Source organism: Macaca fascicularis, chromosome 2 (assembly GCF_037993035.2).
Source record: "Macaca fascicularis isolate 582-1 chromosome 2, T2T-MFA8v1.1".
In the NCBI taxonomy this organism is placed as follows: domain Eukaryota; kingdom Metazoa; phylum Chordata; class Mammalia; order Primates; family Cercopithecidae; genus Macaca; species Macaca fascicularis.
The window spans coordinates 151,857,271-151,874,309 of record NC_088376.1 but is presented as its reverse complement, the minus strand read 5'-3'; the positions used below and the strand labels follow the sequence as shown (position 1 = coordinate 151,874,309).

Here is a 17,039-nt window from a genome sequence, read left to right as displayed (position 1 = left end):
GCACTGAAGATGGACAGGAAATAAGGGCTGCTCCTGAGACCTCCCCTTAGCAGTATGCTTCCTGGCAGCCAAGGCCAAAAGGGAAATTAGAGGGTGACCTGGTGCTCCTTCTCTGATAAGAGGAAGTCATCTAGTTCACTGGGGAAAAATAAACTTGTTCTTGGCACAAAGCATTAAGCAGGAATTTCAGCAGTTAATCAAGTTCGTGTCTAACTATCACTTCCTCAGTGCCAACACAATGCCAATCACTGGACTGCGAGTTTCCAGGGATATTTATTTTCCTTAACCATTTAACACCTACAAATGAGGAAACTGAGGCCCAGACAGAGTAAATGATCTGTCCAAGGCCACATAAATCGTAAAAGCTGTGGGGATTTGAACAGGTCTGTCTGGCCGAGAAAGTAGAGCTAGAGTCCTTTAGTTTGCAGCTATTCATCAAACAGTTGCTACCGGCCAGCCCACTGCAGATGCTGGGATATGGCAGTGAACAAGACGAGAGAAAGTCCTACCCGCATGCAGCCAACATTCTGATGGGGGGAAGAAATGAGGCCGCTGCGACAGAGACAGACTGCATGCTCCTTTGGCAATAATGGTCAAACGAGGAGGCCTCGGAGGCAACATTTCAGCCAACACCTACTTGGTGGTATCATGTAAAAATGTGGTGGCCATGCAAAGATCTGGGGAACGGTATTCCAAGCAGCACTAACAGTATGTGCAAATGCCCTGAGGCAGGAGCCAGCCTGACACACTGCAGCTGGCACGCAGCGAACAAGGAAGAGAGTGGTCGCTGGGAAGCGAGCAGCACAAAGAAAAATGATAGAGGTTAGGGAGGGGGACATGCACATCAAGGAAAAAGAGATGCCAAGGAGGGGGCATTCAGTCAGTCACTGCATCCAGGGCCCAGGGACCTCGGCAAAACATCTGGTACATTTAGTGGATGTTGTCCCAACAGAGTGGCAGGGCCACCACTAGGTCACAGCACACTGGGAATTGAAGAACAAACTGTAGACACCCCTTTTGAGAAATCTGAGACAGATTCCAGTCATATAAAGTACAAAACCTGGTAAAATCTTAGCTATATCATTCAGGGACTGCAAATGTAGGAACCAGAACTAGAAAGTCAAGCAGGAATTGTCACCCTCAAAGTCTCGCGGCCAGTAAGGGAAATCGGAGGACCTATGGGGGCAGGCAGTGTCCTTTTGCTTTGCCCAGGTGGTGGTTATCCAAGAATTTCCTCTACCACCCTACACTGACTTTTAGGTACTCTTTTGTATGTGTGTGTTTTCTTCCCCTTCAAAGAAACTTTGTATCTAGCTAGCTGGGAGGCTGAGGTGGGAGGATTACTTGAGCCCAGGAGTTGGAGGCTGCATTGAGCTATAATCACACCACTGCACTCCAGTCTGGGTGACAGAGCAAAACCCCATAACTAAAAGATAGAGAGATTTTTTTAAAAAAATTAAAAAGTACCATTGCAGTAATCCAGAAAAAGGAAACAAAAGCCAGAGAAGGTATTGGCAGGAGAAACGGAAAGAAGGGGAGTGATTTGAAATTCACAAATTATCAAAGCAAAGTAATCAAGTTGGCTTCAATCTTGAAAACTACAGTTGCCTTCATTTCCTCATGGGCAAATGTCTTAATAATAGCATGATGTACAAAAAGACCAGAAGCTTGGCTGCGAGGAAAGGGCTACCGGGCCAGGAGGATGAGGAGAGGTCTGTGGTCCTTTCTGTTGAGCAGGTGAGGCTGGATGGGTGGTGTGAGACCCCCAAGGAGGAGGAGGGAGACGGCAGGTCCAGGGCAAGCCCTGCATGTGAAGTACAGACCAAGCCGTGGGCCGCAGGTGGGGCTTAGGGTGCCAGGTGTCCCGTGCTCCTCACACGCTCACTGGTTACTGGGGCCTTCCTTCAACAGGGTGAGCTCATGAGAACCCTGGGAAAAATAATCCTTCAAGTGGAACAGCCAGGGTTTTCTCTCCTCCCTTCCCTCTCCTCCCTAAAACAAGAAAAAACAAGAAATGAATAAAAAGCTCCTTCAATTTTAGGTAAGAGCTGACCCTACATACACAATCACTAATCTCATTACCAACATAAGCAGGTGAAAAATTACAAAGATTAATGTCCGTGACTTTTAATCAACCTTTGAGAAAAGAAAATGTTGCTTTTGGCATTGAAGAGAGCTGGTATTTTCCTTCCCCACAAGTTACTCCTCTGCAAAGAGGAAACGCTCCCAGGGTGGGAGCGATGAGAAATGAGGCTGCCCACGGCCAAGGCTGAGCTCACCGCCCTCCCCACCTGGCGCTCCACACACCCTCCACCCGACCCTAAAAGGAGGCACACCCTTGCCCCTCCTGGGGTGGGGGGAGTCCTAAGATCCCCAGGCATCCTCCACGTGGTCTGCCCCTGGACCGAGATCCTGCCTCCAGGGACCGCTCATCACCTCTCATCCCTGCTCCAAACCCTGAATGGTTCTCTATCAGCTCTGGCCCGCCAGAGAAAGTGAAAAAAGCTATGGATAACACACACCCAGCTCCACCAAAAAATGGCCCATAATGAACCAAGCTCTGCAGCGACGCCGGGTGGTTTCTGACCACCTGGCACATATTCAGCCTCTTTCCAAGAACAGCCCCTAGATTTCATTCTGTGCCCCCATCACCCTGCTGGAGCTCCAATCAGCACTTCCCATTCCCCCTCAAAACAGTGCCTGACTCAGAGATGGACACCAGCACAATTACAGCCTATAAGACCCACCTCAGGTGAAACACTGGGCAAATGGCTTCTCTCTTTCCTACTGTATTAGACTAAAGATGATTTAACATCAAGGGTACCTGAAGCCATCTTGTCATCAAGTGGAGACCGTCAGAGGCTGGCACCTGCTCATAAAACACATAAAAGCCAAGAAATCCAACAAAGAGAAACAGGGTTATAGGGATCACTGCCCGGCACCTGGATCCAGCTGTGCCTGAAGCTAACTGAAAAGCTGAACTTCACAATGATCTGAACTACTCTTGATTAAGCTAACTTGGACCAGGTTTTCTGTCCCTTGCAACCAAAAGCCTTAATAGACACATGGACACATACCTAAAACTGCTGTGTGAGGGAGTTTCATAGACTCCCTGGAGTCCACTCACAGACCCCTGGCTGAAGATCTGTGGCCCAAAGATAAAGAAAAAGCTCCTAACGGAGACATTCAAAGCCCTTCACCATCTAACCCCACCTAGCTTTCCTAACCCATTCCCCTCTGTTGTCTTCCACACACCCAACCCCTGCTAAACTGGAAAACGCTCTCTGGTTCCCAACCCCCCATCTTTCTCTTATCATTAGCTCAACCTGCGATGCCCTCTCTCCTGAAACTCTCCTAGAACCTGAACACCCAAATCCCACCCCATGCTTTAAGGCCAAGCCCCGAGGGTGGGGTATGTAGGTAGATGGATGGGTGGGTGGATGGATGGATGGCTAAAAAAGTGGGTGGGTGGGCGGGTGGATGGGTGGGTGAGTGAACGGATGGGTGTGTGGGTATATGGATGGGTGAGTAAGTGGAGAGGGGTAGATTAATTAATCCGTGTGGCCCTAGCACAGGGCTGGCACAGAGGATGGCATGAGTTATGAATGTGGTATCACAAACATTTATCCCAGAAGGGCCTTCAGAAACAAAGGCTTCCCTGAAGTCACCTGGCTAGTCACTGGCTAAGTGACTTAAACCACCAAGGTGCGTGTCCACCTTCCATACAGAAGCACTTTCACTCCTGCGTCTGCCTTTTAGTCTCACAAAGGGCAGAGATCCTAGACTTGGGTGGCCAGGTAGGGGGAGTGGGAGACACAGAGACTGACAGAGACAAGGTAAGAGATCCATCAGGGAGAAAGAAAGAGAGCAAGACAGAGAGATGGAGAGAAGCACAGACCGAAAGTCAAGCAGACAGCCAGAGACAGACAGCCTATGCAGACAGGCAGGCGGGGCCGGCCTACGGCAGACCCAGGCTCCCTCGGTCACCACAGCATCTGGAAGGAGGCAGCAGCCAGGGGAGGGGGCAGCCCAGTCTCCTCTGTGACTCCCTCAGGCCTTTGCTGTGCCCAATTTAGTTGCACGGCCCTGAAATTTAGGAATTTCTCAGGGCTGCCAGTGAGGCGGCCGGTGTGTAACCAACAGCGGTGTCTGGCCCAGTCTGTGGTGTAACCGTCAGGCTCAAGAGCCTTGGAGGCCTCCAAGGTAGTCAGCCCCTGCTGCCAAAGCCAAGAGAGACAGCCAGCAGGACCACGCTCTGGACTCCCAGAGATTGGAGCTCAAATTTGAATCCAGGCCTGCCACTAGGTTGCTGGGCACCTCGGAGCATGTGACCCTCTGAGCAGCAATGCTTTCATCTGCACAATGGGTCTCATCACATCTTTTTCCTCTGGGGAACCCCCTCTCACACTTCAGGCTAGGCGGACCGCTGGATGGCCAATGAGAGGTCTCCCTGCCCCATCCACGGTGACAGGTCAGAACAGTCACACAACCCAGTCACACGGCCCACGCTGATGCTCCTGGGAGGGGGCTGCCTTGCTCCAGAGCTTCTGAGCCTGGAGCTGCTGGGGCACCTAACCACCACATGGCAGAGCCTGCCTGGGAGTATGGAACACAGAGAACAGCAGAGCAAGAGACGGAGACCCGGTCCGGATGGCGTCTGCAGAGGCCCTGGATATAGCCATGCCTGAAGCTACATCCTGTACTTTTTTAGTTCCATGACTTTTTTGCGGGAGAAATTGTACTTTCTATCACCTGTAACCAAAATTATCCTGACATTGTGACAACAAAGAAAGAAGAAACACCTTCTTGTATTCGTGGCTGACTTAACCCCAAAATGTCTGAGTTGCTGGGGTTATGAAACTGTATATCTGCAGTAGACTAGAGCCCTCCTAGGGCAGCAGGCTGCCTCGCTCAGTCCCCAGGCTCAGGGAATGGCTCCAGACATGCCCCTGGGGCCACATCAACACATGACCCCCTGACCCTCCCCAGCCACAGCTGACTGGCCCAGGGCAGACGTTCTTCCCAGGCTGGGCTGGTCACAGTGGCCGGATCTCAGCTCACTGCAAGCTCCGCCTCCCGGGTTTATGCCATTCTCCTGCCTCAGCCTCCCGAGTAGCTGGGACTACAGGCGCCCGCCACCTCGTCCGGCTAGTTTTTTTTTGTATTTTTAGTAGAGACAGGGTTTTGCCGTGTTAGCCAGGATGGTCTCGATCTCCTGACCTCGTGATCCACCCGTCTCGGCCTCCCAAAGTGCTGGGTTTACAGGCTTGAGCCACCACACCCGGCCCCTCCCTGAGCTCTTCAAGTGGAAATAAAAGAAAACGCAGACCACCTGCAGGGGAAGAAACAGCAAGTTCTGAAGGTGGGCACATTTCCTGCCATGTGGTGGGCATCATTTCGAGAGAATCAAGCAGGCTCACAGAGAAAGGCAGAGACGAAAGATGGGGTGTGAGGGAGTCCTGGTGGCCGCAGCTTGACCCAGGGCTGACAGATCACTAGTCCTTCCATGAGGATGGAGTGGGGCCCCTACGTCTCTTGAGTAGCCTCAGACACAGAGAAGCCTGTGCAAAGGGGCCCCTGCTTCCAGCAATGGGCAAGCCAACTTCTGAAGTCACTGCGGGGGACCAAGCCCAGGTCACAGGTGGGCTACCATGTCATGTGCTGATGCCCAACCAGCCCCTGGGAACTCCAACGTCTGGGGCCAAGGAGGGGTCACTCCTCCCATCCCATGCACAGGAAGCCACGGCTACCCCACCACACCCTGCCTTGGGGTCACAGGGTGACCATTCAGGGACCAGCAGCTGGTGTTACAGCGTTTCCATCCTCGGCAGTTCATTAAACCAGTCTGTTACAGGCTGAACATCTGTGTCTTCCCCACACTCCTATGTGAAAGCCCTGACCCCAGTGGGATGGTATCAGGAGGTGGGGCCCCCCATTAGGAGATTTAGATGAGGTCACATGGGTGGAGCCCCCACGTGTGAATTAGTGTCCTTAGGGGAAGAAAGACCAGGGCTCACTCGCTCTCCCTCCCTCCCTCTCTTCCCTTCTCTCTCTCTTTCCCTCCACCACTCCCTGCCCCCCACCACATGAGGACACAGCAAGAAGGCAGCCATGTGCACACCGGGAAGAAAACTCTCACCAGGAACGAAATCTAGGGCTTAGACTTCCGGCCTCCACAACTGAGAAATAAATGTCCATCTTCAATCCCCTCCCTGACTCATCTGTGACATTTGTTGCAGCAGCCGGAACCCACTAGGACAGTCTTAGGGCATGGAGCTGGGGACACAGAGGACATGGCCACTCCCTGAGAGCCAGAGACTTGGTCTCAGAGAAGACATTCCTGCTAGAGGCCTGGGGCCTCCTCCATTGACCCCAGCCCAGCACGAAACACACCAAGGCAGCCCCAGGAGATGTGAGGTATGCCATGCCCAGCCACAGGGGCCTTTCCCAGTAGGGCTAGAGATGACTGTGCAGGGACAGCTGATTTCAGGGACAAGCACCAAGGCTCCGTGGTCCTGTGGTGAGGAAATGTCCCCGCAACTCCCTCTGAACCAATCCGACTATCAGAGACCGTCTCTGGGCAGAACGGGTGTGCCTCCCACACCTCTCAGACACTTGCCAACCGTTCTTTTTAACAACCAGGGCGCTGGGCACAGTGGCTCATGCCTGTAATCCCAGCACTTCGGGAGGCCGAGGTGGGCGGATCACGAGGCCAAGAGATCGAGACCATCCTGGCTAACACAGTGAAACCCCGTCTCTACTAAAAATACAAAAAATTAGCCAGGCGTGGTGGCGGGCACCTGTAGTCCCAGCCACTGGGGAGGCTGAGGCAGGAGAATGGCGTGAACCCAGGAGGCGGAGCTCGCAGTGAGCCGAGATTGTGCCACTGCACTCTAGTCTGGGAGACAGAGCGAGACTCCGTCTCAAAAAGATAAATTAATTAAATAAAAATAAAAATACATAAATAAAAACCAGGCAACACTCACTCGGGCTCAAGGCTGTGGCAGGGAATACAAGGTGGCTAGGATGTTAAGCACTGTATTTTTAGTGCTATATTTATTTTTATGGGTATTGCTGGTTTAGGGCAAGTGATCCTGATTTCTATCTACAGTTGTGATCAAAGGTTTCCTTTAAAAGCAAGTATAAGCAGCCAGGCATGGTGGCTCACGCCTGTAATCCCAGCACTTTGGGAGGGCAAGACGGGTGGATCACCTGAGGTCAGGAGTTTGAGACCAGCCTGGCCAACATGGTGAAACCCCGTCTCTACTAAAAATACAAAATTAACCAGGTGTGGTGGCACGCACCTGTAGTCCCAGCTACTCGGGAGGCTGAAGCAGGAAAATCACTGGAACCTGGGAGGCAGAGGTTGCAGTGAGCCGGAATCGCACCACTGCACTCCAGCCTGGGTGACAGAGTGAGATTCAGTCTTAAAAAAAGAAAAAAAAAGTAAGTACAAGCAAAATGGAGAAGGGATTTTTTTTAATAACATTAAGTTATTAAGTATGATGTCAATGAGAGGAGGTAGGAGGATGCAGCCGAAAATATGGTGGTGAAGCTCATCCTCACTCTGTCAGAAAGGAAGCTGACACCCTCTGGCTTATTCCCCCAAGAAGGTGCACAGGTCCCCATATAAGCTCTCTGCCTCCACCAGCCCCATTATCAGACAACAGCCGTCAGGGCCCCTGGGATGCCCATGGGCCAAAGCAGTGAAATTTGTTTCCACAGCCATGCAGGGGAACAGAGATGAGGGAGGACACTGAGATGCTTAGCCAACACCAACCACCACGAGGACAGTGAGTGTCTCCGCTCCAAGGGCTAGGGAAGTTATCTAAGAAAATACAGTGACGAGCAGGATCTTCAGAGACAGACAAGAGACAGAGAGAGAGAACATGTGTGTGCGGGCACACGCATGCATGCTCATCAATGTTTTTTGACGATGTGTTTTCATTTTGAGGAGACTCTAAGAACAGAACTTTCTGGATCATCTAAAAGCTCAACTCAGGACCAAGGTCGGGGCTGGGAATTCAAGGCCAGGATGGGGGTCCCAGGCTAAGAAGGGAAGAACTCTGGAAGGCTTATCAAGCACTGGGGTACCCCGATCACAAGCCCAAGGGCTGGCCCCAACCCAGATGATGGTGTCTCCGTGGCCAGAAGACAGAAGCCACAGGAGACATGGGTGGCTGCACTCAGCCAGACTCAAGAACCAGCTACGGCCAGCAGCGCTGTCTGCCTCCCCATAGCGGGCCTGGGGCTCTCCATTCATCCTTGAGCCTTCACACCAACCCTACTGGGGGCCCCTACCACCAGGCCCATTTTCCGGATGGAGAAGCTGAGGCTGGGAGACAAACCCCTCATGATGCAGGCTCCGGGGGCTCAGGCCCAGGCAGCGCTCAACGCCCACAGAGCTCCCCATGCACCCAGCTGGGCCTCATCACACTTCAGAGACCTCCTCCCGTTTCAGGCTCTTCCTGGGCAACAATGTCAGCAGAGCCCGGGGGTGCCCCCGATTCACAGAAGAGCAACCAGAGACCTGACAAGGTGTGAGGCCTGGGACCGGCAGGGTCTGTCTGAGCACGTGGGTGCTGCCCCCCACATCCCTGGCCTGGCACAGGTGGGTGGCACCACTTCCTTACCAGCACACAGACCTGGGCGGGACGCACTGGCCGCCTACAACACAGACCCTCTCAGGAAAGCCGGGCTCCCCGCCCTGGAGGAAGGAAATAACCTTTCCCCAAACCAGCACTTGCTTTGCAACAATCTCCATATATGAGGAGAGAGAGGCATTTCTGCAACGCTTCCAAATTCCAATAACTGAAGACAATGGCACAAAATGACGCACGGCTGACCCACGAGGGGCCCTGGGAAAGGACGTGCCCGGAGGAGGCGACTGTGTGGTGTGGGCGTGCAGCGGTGCCCCGTATGCGAGGGCAGCTCGCCAGGCAGGACTCGGAGGTGGACGGAGCTGGCTCCCGTCCCAGCTCTTCCTCCTCAGTCGCTATGCGACTGCAGGCAAGCACGCCCCCCTCTGAGCCTCAGTTTCCCAGCCCTGTCACTCTCACAGGCCTCCCACCTGCCGCCTTGCCCTCTCCAGACCCACCCCTACACCTGGGCTGCAGAGGGACCCTTCAACCTCACGGTCTGGCTGCGCCTCCTCTGCTCGGAACGCCCTGAGGCTGCCTGTTGCAGACCAGGACTGGAGGGCCTGTTTTCAGGGTCTAGTCTGCCTCGCCAGCCTTACTTTCCACTCTTCCTCCAAGCCCCCATTCTGAAAGAAGCCAGGCTTTCTCCTGTCCCCAGGTGCCCCTCACCCTTCTACCTTCATATCACAGTGCCTGCACCACCTTCTCCAGGAAGCCCTCCCTGACCACCCAGGCTCAGCTAGATGCCTCCCCAGCTCCCATGGCTTCAGCGTTCTCCTCCAGGATGGTCCCGACAAAGCATTTCAGAACAACCCATGCAGGTGCCCCTGGGGATGACCTTAGGAGGGGCCCTGTGTTCCACTCCTCTGTGCACCAGCCCCTGACACAGCACTGGCCCACACCAGAGGCTACTGCCAGCACTGTGGGGTGATGAAGAGAATCCAAGGCCTGGGGCACACTCCCTGGCAAAGGGTTTCATAGAGATGCTAAAGCAGGAACGCCAACTCCACGGAGCCCCTCCCTGGCTTTCTCCCTCCCCACACAACACCCAGTCAGGCTCCTGGCCCTCCCGAGGTGAAGTCACAAATCCACTGCTCCCCACCACCCCATAATGCCTGGCTGGAGGCACAGCCCGGTGGTCCCCTCTGCCCCTGTAGCATACAGGAGCAGCCCCTCTGTCTGGTCTATTGGGAGGGTAGACTTCTGCAGCCCCAGCATTCAGAAGGAGCCCTGGAGACAGAGCTGCCTGCAACCACAGGGACACCTGCACCACCCACACTCGGGGATCTGGGGAAAGAAACTGGATGACAGAGGGCTGCTAAGGACCAGAAGCCACGCATGGTGTTTGTGTCCACCATGGGGCAGGACGGCCGGCCTCACCCTGGCCTCCCCTTTCACTCACTCCACTTCCAATCCATCAAGAAATCTGGCAGCCCCACCTGCAAAGTCAGTCCAAATCTGACTACCTCTCACCTCCAATGCTGCCACCGCCCTAATTCAAGCCCCAACTTCACTCACCTGGACACTGTTGTATGGATCCCCACAGCTGCCCTCCAGCCCGCTCCCTGCCAGCAGCAGTGCAGGGGAAGGGACCTTTAGGATCTCAATTAGACCCCACCCCTCCCCAAACCAGAATCCACCAGCAGTTCCTCATCACACCCAATCACCTGCACCTGCTATATCCTCAGTCCTAATGTCCCTCCCCTCAGCAACATCCAGGGCTGGGTCCTGACCCCCACTGACACTTTACCTAAAACAGCCCCAATGCCAGTCCCTGTCCTGGACCAGCGTCTCCACCCCTCCTCGCACACAGGGTCAGCAAGGACACTACAGTGTGAATCAGTGTGTTTCCCATCTGAGTCTCCCTGTGGGAGCCAGCTCTGTGGGGGTAGAGGACATTGTCTTGGTCACTGCTTTACCCCCAGCACTCAGAACAGTCCCCAGCACCCAGCAGGTGGTCAATAAACACCTACAGAATAAAGGAGTATGTGCTCTCATTTCCTCCTTGTTTTTTTTGTTTGTTTGTTTGTTTGTTTGTTTGTTTTTTGAGACGGAGTCTTGCTCTGTCGCCAGGCTGGAGTGCAGTGGCATCATCTCGGCTCACTGCAACCTCCACCTCCTGGGTTCAAGTGATTCTCCTGCCTCAGTCTCTCAAGTAGCTAGGACTACAGGTGTGCACCACCACACCCAGCTAATTTTTGTATTTTTAGTAGAGATGGGGTTTCACCATGTTGGCCAGGATGGTCTCCATCTCTTGATCTTGTGATCCGCCTGCCTCGGTCTCCCAAAGTGCTGGGATTACAGGCGTGAGCCACCATGCCCGACCCCTCCTTTTTTTTTTTTTTAAAGACAGGACCTCGTCCCTTCTCTCAGGCTGGAGTGCAGTGGCGTGGTCACAGCTCACTGCAGCCTCAAACTCCTGGGCTCAAGTGGTCCTCCCGCCTCAGCCTCCCAAGTAGTTGGGACTACAAGCGCATACCACCCAGCTAATTTTATATTTTTTGTAGAGATGAGGTCTCACTTTGTTGCTCAGGCTGATCTTGAACTCCTGGCCTCAAGTGATCCTCCTGCATTGGCCTCCCAAAGGGCTAGGATTGCAGACGTGAGCCACCAGACCCAGTCTCACTTCCTCTTTTCCTTTTTCCAACCACCCTGAGAGCTAGGGAGTTTGACACCCACTTCACAGAGGAGGAACCTGAGACCTGAGATGTGACACACTGGCCCCAAGGGAACACAGTATGTGCGTAGCAGAGCTGGACTGGAACTTTGCAGAATGCCAAAAAGGGACTTCCCTGCACCTGGCTGCTCCCTGACCAGAAGCTGGGCCTGCTCCCCGCCCCCTGGGGCCCAGACCTGTCACCAAACCCTGGGGCAGTGGGGCAGACTGAGAAAACAGGCTCAGACAGAATGTTAAATGCAGTGATGCCCCCGCAGAAAGAGCCTGCAGTCTCCACAGAAGGGAACACCCACAGGAAGAGAGGTGAAGGCAAGGCGGGAGGGAGAATGGCTGGGGTTTTTTCTTTTGTCCACTGGCCAAACTGCAAAAAGTGACTTTGGTAACATATCATTTTAATCACAATGGAAAGTTTCATATATCACACCAGGAAGAAGTCTGTTCAGCAAGGTCAGTAACACAGGGAATTTAAAACCATCTTAAACATTTTCACTTAAAACTCACGAATGAACATTCAACCACCAACTACTTTTTAATTTCATGTAATGTGAACAGGCGACACAGTGACACAGCCCAAAAACCAGAAAATATAACAGGTCATGAGGTGGGAAGTCTCACCTCCCCTTTCACCCTTGTCCCCCCAACCCCAGGTGACCACAGGTAACTACCGAAACTAGCTCCTGATTTGCTGATGCACATACAAGTGGATGTGAATTTATATCCCAATTTTACACAAGAGGTGGCACACTTTACACACCAGTCAACACCTTGCTTTCTTCTCATAACAGATCTTGAAGACCTTTCCATCGAGAGCATAGTCATTTTTTGCAGCTGTATAATACTCCCTGTGAGGATGAGCCATCATCTGTTGAAGCAGCATGCATCACCCCGTACCTCAGCACCTATGGACAGGCTGACCTCCCCCACCTACCTGTAGCTTCTCAAAGTGAGGCCTGTCCCCAGCACACGGCCTGGTACAGGGGAGCAGGCAGCCTAGCAGTCCTGCCAGCATCTCTCCACGGAGGCACAAAGCCTCTCGACCTCACAGCTAGGGAAGGGGTCTTAGAATGAAAATCAGACCTCATCGCACCCCGGCTCAAAACTTTCCAATAGCTTTCCAACTCCCTGTCTGCCTCCTCTGCCCCATTCTCCCCTCCATCACCCACTCTAGCCTCCTCTCTTTCTTTGTCCCTAGCATGCCAAGCAGGCTCCACCTCAGGTCTTTTGCACAAGCTGCCCTCTCTTTCCCCCCTTGCTCAGCTCAGAAATCCCCTCCTCAAATGCGCCCTCCCTGCCCACCTAGATGCCGCTTCCCAGCAGGCCTTACCTCCTTGACAGCGTCTAAATACAGCTCCAATCGTTCGACTCACCCCACTTCACCACTCCAACTAGAATATAAACTGTATGGGAGCAATGACAGTGTCTGCATTGTCCTCTGTGAGCCCCCTATCCAGACCGTGCCTGGCCCAGAATGGGCAAGTGACTCCCCATTTAGCCCAGGAGAGCCAGGCCCCCAGCTGCAGCTCCTGCCTCACAAACAGCCAGGGAGAACACAGTGCCCAGAAGCCTGTCCCAGGTTGGAACTGGATCTCAGGGAACGGCTTTCAGATGGGGGAGTTCAGGAAACCAGAGAGGTGGCCCACACCCAACTGCCTCCTGCAGAGCAGTCCCAGAATCCCACCCCCCACCACCCCACAGCAAGACCCTGAGCACTGAAAACCATCAGAAGCATCCACTTTACAGAATGCAAGACTGAGGCCCAGCAGAGGGAGGACCAGACCCAGGAGCACACCGCAGTCACACACAGACCAGCCTTGGCCCCAGGCCCTCCATGTCACCTGGCACGTCCAGGCCCAGCACCTCTCCCCCAGCAGGACGGAAATAAAAAAGCTAAGGTCAGCCTCTCCAGGAGATACAAGGAAGAAGCCAGGGCTGCTTCCCCCACCTCAAGTTCCACGTGCCGCACACAGGCCTGGTCTTCATTCAGGCAGCAAACTTCCAGGAGGCCACACATAAGGAGGCCTTGAGTTTACATGAATTCAGCCACGTACAGATGGCAGGCAGAGAGCAGAGGGCCACGGGAATTGGGATAGAACAATGCAGCAACTGCCCCACACCATGCCGCCCACCCAGCCACCCAGGGGAACATAAGCTGGGAGGGGGAGCTGCCCCTACCTAACACTGGCCCTGAGTCCCTCAGTCCCATGTGGGATCTCATGTGCCTAGGCCAACCAGGGGTTTAAAGAAAAGATGCTCACACCCACAGCTCCTAAATGCAAAGCAAACACTGCATGTGGTGTCCAACAGGACACACCGTGATGGTCCCAGGACCTCCTGGACTCACCCAGGACTCAGTGGCCTCCACCTGGTGGTGATAGGGTCACGGTGAATGTGATCATCAAGACCCAAGTAGGAATCCTGGGCCAGGTTTTACAGCAGATGAAAAGTGTCAAAGGTGATGTAAGTGGCTGTGGAATCACCTTAGGCCCAAATTTGCTGCAGAGAACAGTTTCACTTACCATCAGCAGGCCCCAAGCATTTATGAAGCACCTATTTCATGTCAGGTGTGGATGGGCTCAGGGCACTCCCGCCAGGGCCAAGGAGACCAAGTCCTCCCACTCACTAGTGGCTCACTGAGAGGGGCAAAGAGCTTTGCTTTGGAGGGAGAAGATCCTGGGCTGATCCCCAGCTCTCCCCTTTGCCTGCTGGGAGGCCCTTTCTCAGCCTCCCCTTCCCCATCTCTTAAATAGGGGCAAGAGTTCCACCCTGCGGGAGGGGTGGCAGGCTCTGGGAAGAAAAGCGATGAACAAAGTGTGCCTCAGAGAATGCTGTCTGGCATGAGCTCTTGCTTCATGGGGTCCCCAAACCACTGTCCCCCACAGCCTAGCAGGAAGTGTCTGCCACCATCACAAAGATGCCCTGTGGCCCAGGGCCCTGGGCGCCACTCATTGCTCCAATGACTAAGGCCTTGAAGGGTAGGAGGCCTGCCCAGGGCTTCCCCAGCCATGCATGGAGGACCAGCCTGGGCCTATGCTTGAGGCAGGCAATGGAGCAAAATCAGCCCAATGCATGCAGCAGTCACAGCCACACAAAGGCCACACAGGCCAGGCAGGAACTGAGAAGGTGTAAGAGGGCCAGGTGGGGACAGGGACCTAACAGCGCCCCTGCCCCATCCCCTGAGTTGGGAGTGGGCAGCACCAGCCAGGGGATGCGGGTCCTGAACTACCAGACCTCGTGATTTTTCCAAGAGAAGACGGAAATCCGGACTTTTACGTGAAAACTGCCAATTTGTAAATGCTGGCAGCTAATTAATTTTTTAAAATAATAATAACATGGTGAGAGCCAAACAAAACATGCAGGGCCAGCCACAGCCGGGGTTGGCAGGTTTGTGCCTCCGGAATAAGATTCTTTGACTTCATCCCCTGCTCACCCCCATCACACAGCTCAGCTGCAGGAGGGGAGGGCGGGAAGTCAAGGGTGCACCCCAGGGGAGTAGCTCCCTCACTCTCTTCCTCCTGCTGGGGAGTCTTCACCCCATTTTGCATATAGGGAAGTTAAGGCCCAGAGCCCCTATCAGCCACAAACACACACCGGCTCCCAATCCATGCCAGGCCGAGGGAACACTTCTCAGCTGCCACCCAATTCATCAGGGCTCCCTCTGGGAGGGCCCAGACCAACACCTCAGGGGCATCAGGGTAGACACAAGCACCCAAACCATCCACTTCCCTTTTTCTCTTTTTGGCCTGTCAGGGGATGCCTGCTGGCTCAGGCCAGCTTGGGACTGGCCCAAGTGATCACTGCAAAGCTGATATGGGCAACTCCTTGTGGCAGCAAAAAAGGGAGGGAGAGCACCCGTATTTGGGAGACTGGAGCAGGGGAAGGGAGAGAGGACGCAGGGAGGTGAGGAGTCAGGCCCAGCCTGAGGCTGAGCCACCCCCATGATCCCCACAGCCAGGTCCCATGATAAGCAGCCTCCACCAGAAGCAACCACCTCCCTCCTTCAAAATCGGCTCCCCACCCCCCAGGACAGGGGAGGACTGCCCGTGGAGTGCCGGGGGGGCTGGGACTGTGAAGTCGTGGGGGTCTGTGACTCGTGTGTGAGACTCACAGTGTGTGTGGCACTCCCAGTGTTTGTGATTCCAGGTATTTGAGGAGCACATGCATGTGAGAGACACATGTGTGATACATATGATGGAGATATGCGTGTGATGGCTACCCCTGTGTGGCAGACGTGTGCGTGTCAGAGGGCAGTAAGGGCACATGTGTTTATCAGAGACACAACTGCCTGCTAAGAGAGGCATGCCTCGGAGAGGTGCCAGTGTGCAAGGCACGTGTGTGGAGCATTGTGTGCTGAGCGGATGTGAGATGAATGTCAGAGATTCTGGCCTGGGGGAGCTGGGTGGGGGGGGGTGAGCATGGGGCTGGGAGAGGGAGGACGGGGTGACAGGGAGGGTGGGTGCGCCAACACAGAGCGTGCAGAAACTTCTGCTGGTGTGAGTGCGTGTGTGGTGGTGAGTGTGACTTGGAGGTGACGGAGGGGATAGTGTTAGACCAGGGACTCTAGTCTTCTTTCCCTGAGGGTGTTGACCCAGCTCTCTGAACCGGAGGGGCGGCGAGGTCCTGCGGTCCGGGTGGGGGTGAGCAGTGGGACCGGGGGATGACTGGTGGGAGCTGGCCCTGGGGGAGAAGGGAGACCCAGAGCAGAGGAAGCTGCGGACCCGGGGTAGGGGGAACCCGCCCTCGGACCCCCGGCCCCCAGCCCGCACCAGCCTCTGTGCCCGCATCTGTACATTGGGTCGCGGCGCTCGCGGGCCGTTCCCGCGCTGGGACCGGGAAAGCGAGACCCGGTCGGACCGGCGGAGCGGGTGGAGGCGCGGGCAGCCCGCTGGGCGCGTCCGAGGGTCCGCTGAGCCGTCGGATCGTCCGAGCACCCCCGAGTCCTGAGCTGCGAGGCGCGGACCGACGGGGATGAATCCGGGCGGGAGGGGCCGCGTGCACTCACCGCGGGGCGCTGCGCTCGGCGTCCGTCCGTCCGTCCGCCCGGCCGTCGGCGCGTCGAGAGCCCGGGCGGCCCCCGGCTGAGTGCGCGCGGGGCGGGGCGGAGGCGCGAGGGGCGGGACCAACCGGTCCCCGGCCCCCTCCACTGACTCCGCCTCCACCTCCGGGGCGGGGTCTCGGCCGCTCGCCGGGGAGGGGGCCGGGCCGGCGCCGCTAGCTGAGAGCCCAGACGCACAGACCCGACTCCTACAGGCCGCCCGGCGCGCTCGCTGCGGAGCCCTCACCCTCCCTGCGCCCAGCCTAACCTCTGAGTACCAGACCTGGCACTGCTTCCCACAGGGTAGGGCTAGGGGTTGGGGTCTGGCCGCCTTAGCCAGCCTGAGCCTCAGTGATCACCCCTGGAAGATGGGCCCAGCAGCCTTGGGCACATTGTGAGGGCCTGAGGGGCCTGGGTAGAAAACTGCCCAGAGACCAGGCCCTGCCTCCCACCCGCCTGGCTTCCTACCCTGAGGGGCTGCCTGCAGCTACACGGCTGCTGCACGTCCCTGGGCAGACGGTACTGAGCCCCCAGCTTTGGGACAGGCTCGGTTTGTCCTTTCCCTCTGCCCAGCTCTGATACCTGTGACCACTGCGTGATCCCCGGGGTGTCTCTTCCCCCAGCCCACGCCGCTCCCTTTCTGGGTCTTTTTCGGGGTCTCCATCTCTGATCTAATGTCGTCTCTCTGTCT

At 55.3% G+C, this 17,039-nt stretch overlaps 1 protein-coding gene across 6 annotated transcripts in view; it reads right to left on the bottom strand.

The window, feature by feature from the left end:
• Positions 1 to 17,039, bottom strand: part of FBLN2 (fibulin 2) — a 111,160-nt gene that overhangs the window by 74,461 nt on the left and 19,660 nt on the right. For 3 of the 6 annotated variants that reach the window (XM_005547884.5, XM_005547885.5, XM_074033048.1), the window contains exon 1: positions 16,316 to 16,370. The exons of the other annotated variants lie outside the window; for them this stretch is intronic. The gene's annotated coding sequence lies outside the window, so the exon portion shown is untranslated. Of the gene's footprint in view, positions 1 to 16,315; positions 16,371 to 17,039 lie in introns of those variants that run through there. 6 annotated transcript variants of the gene reach the window in all.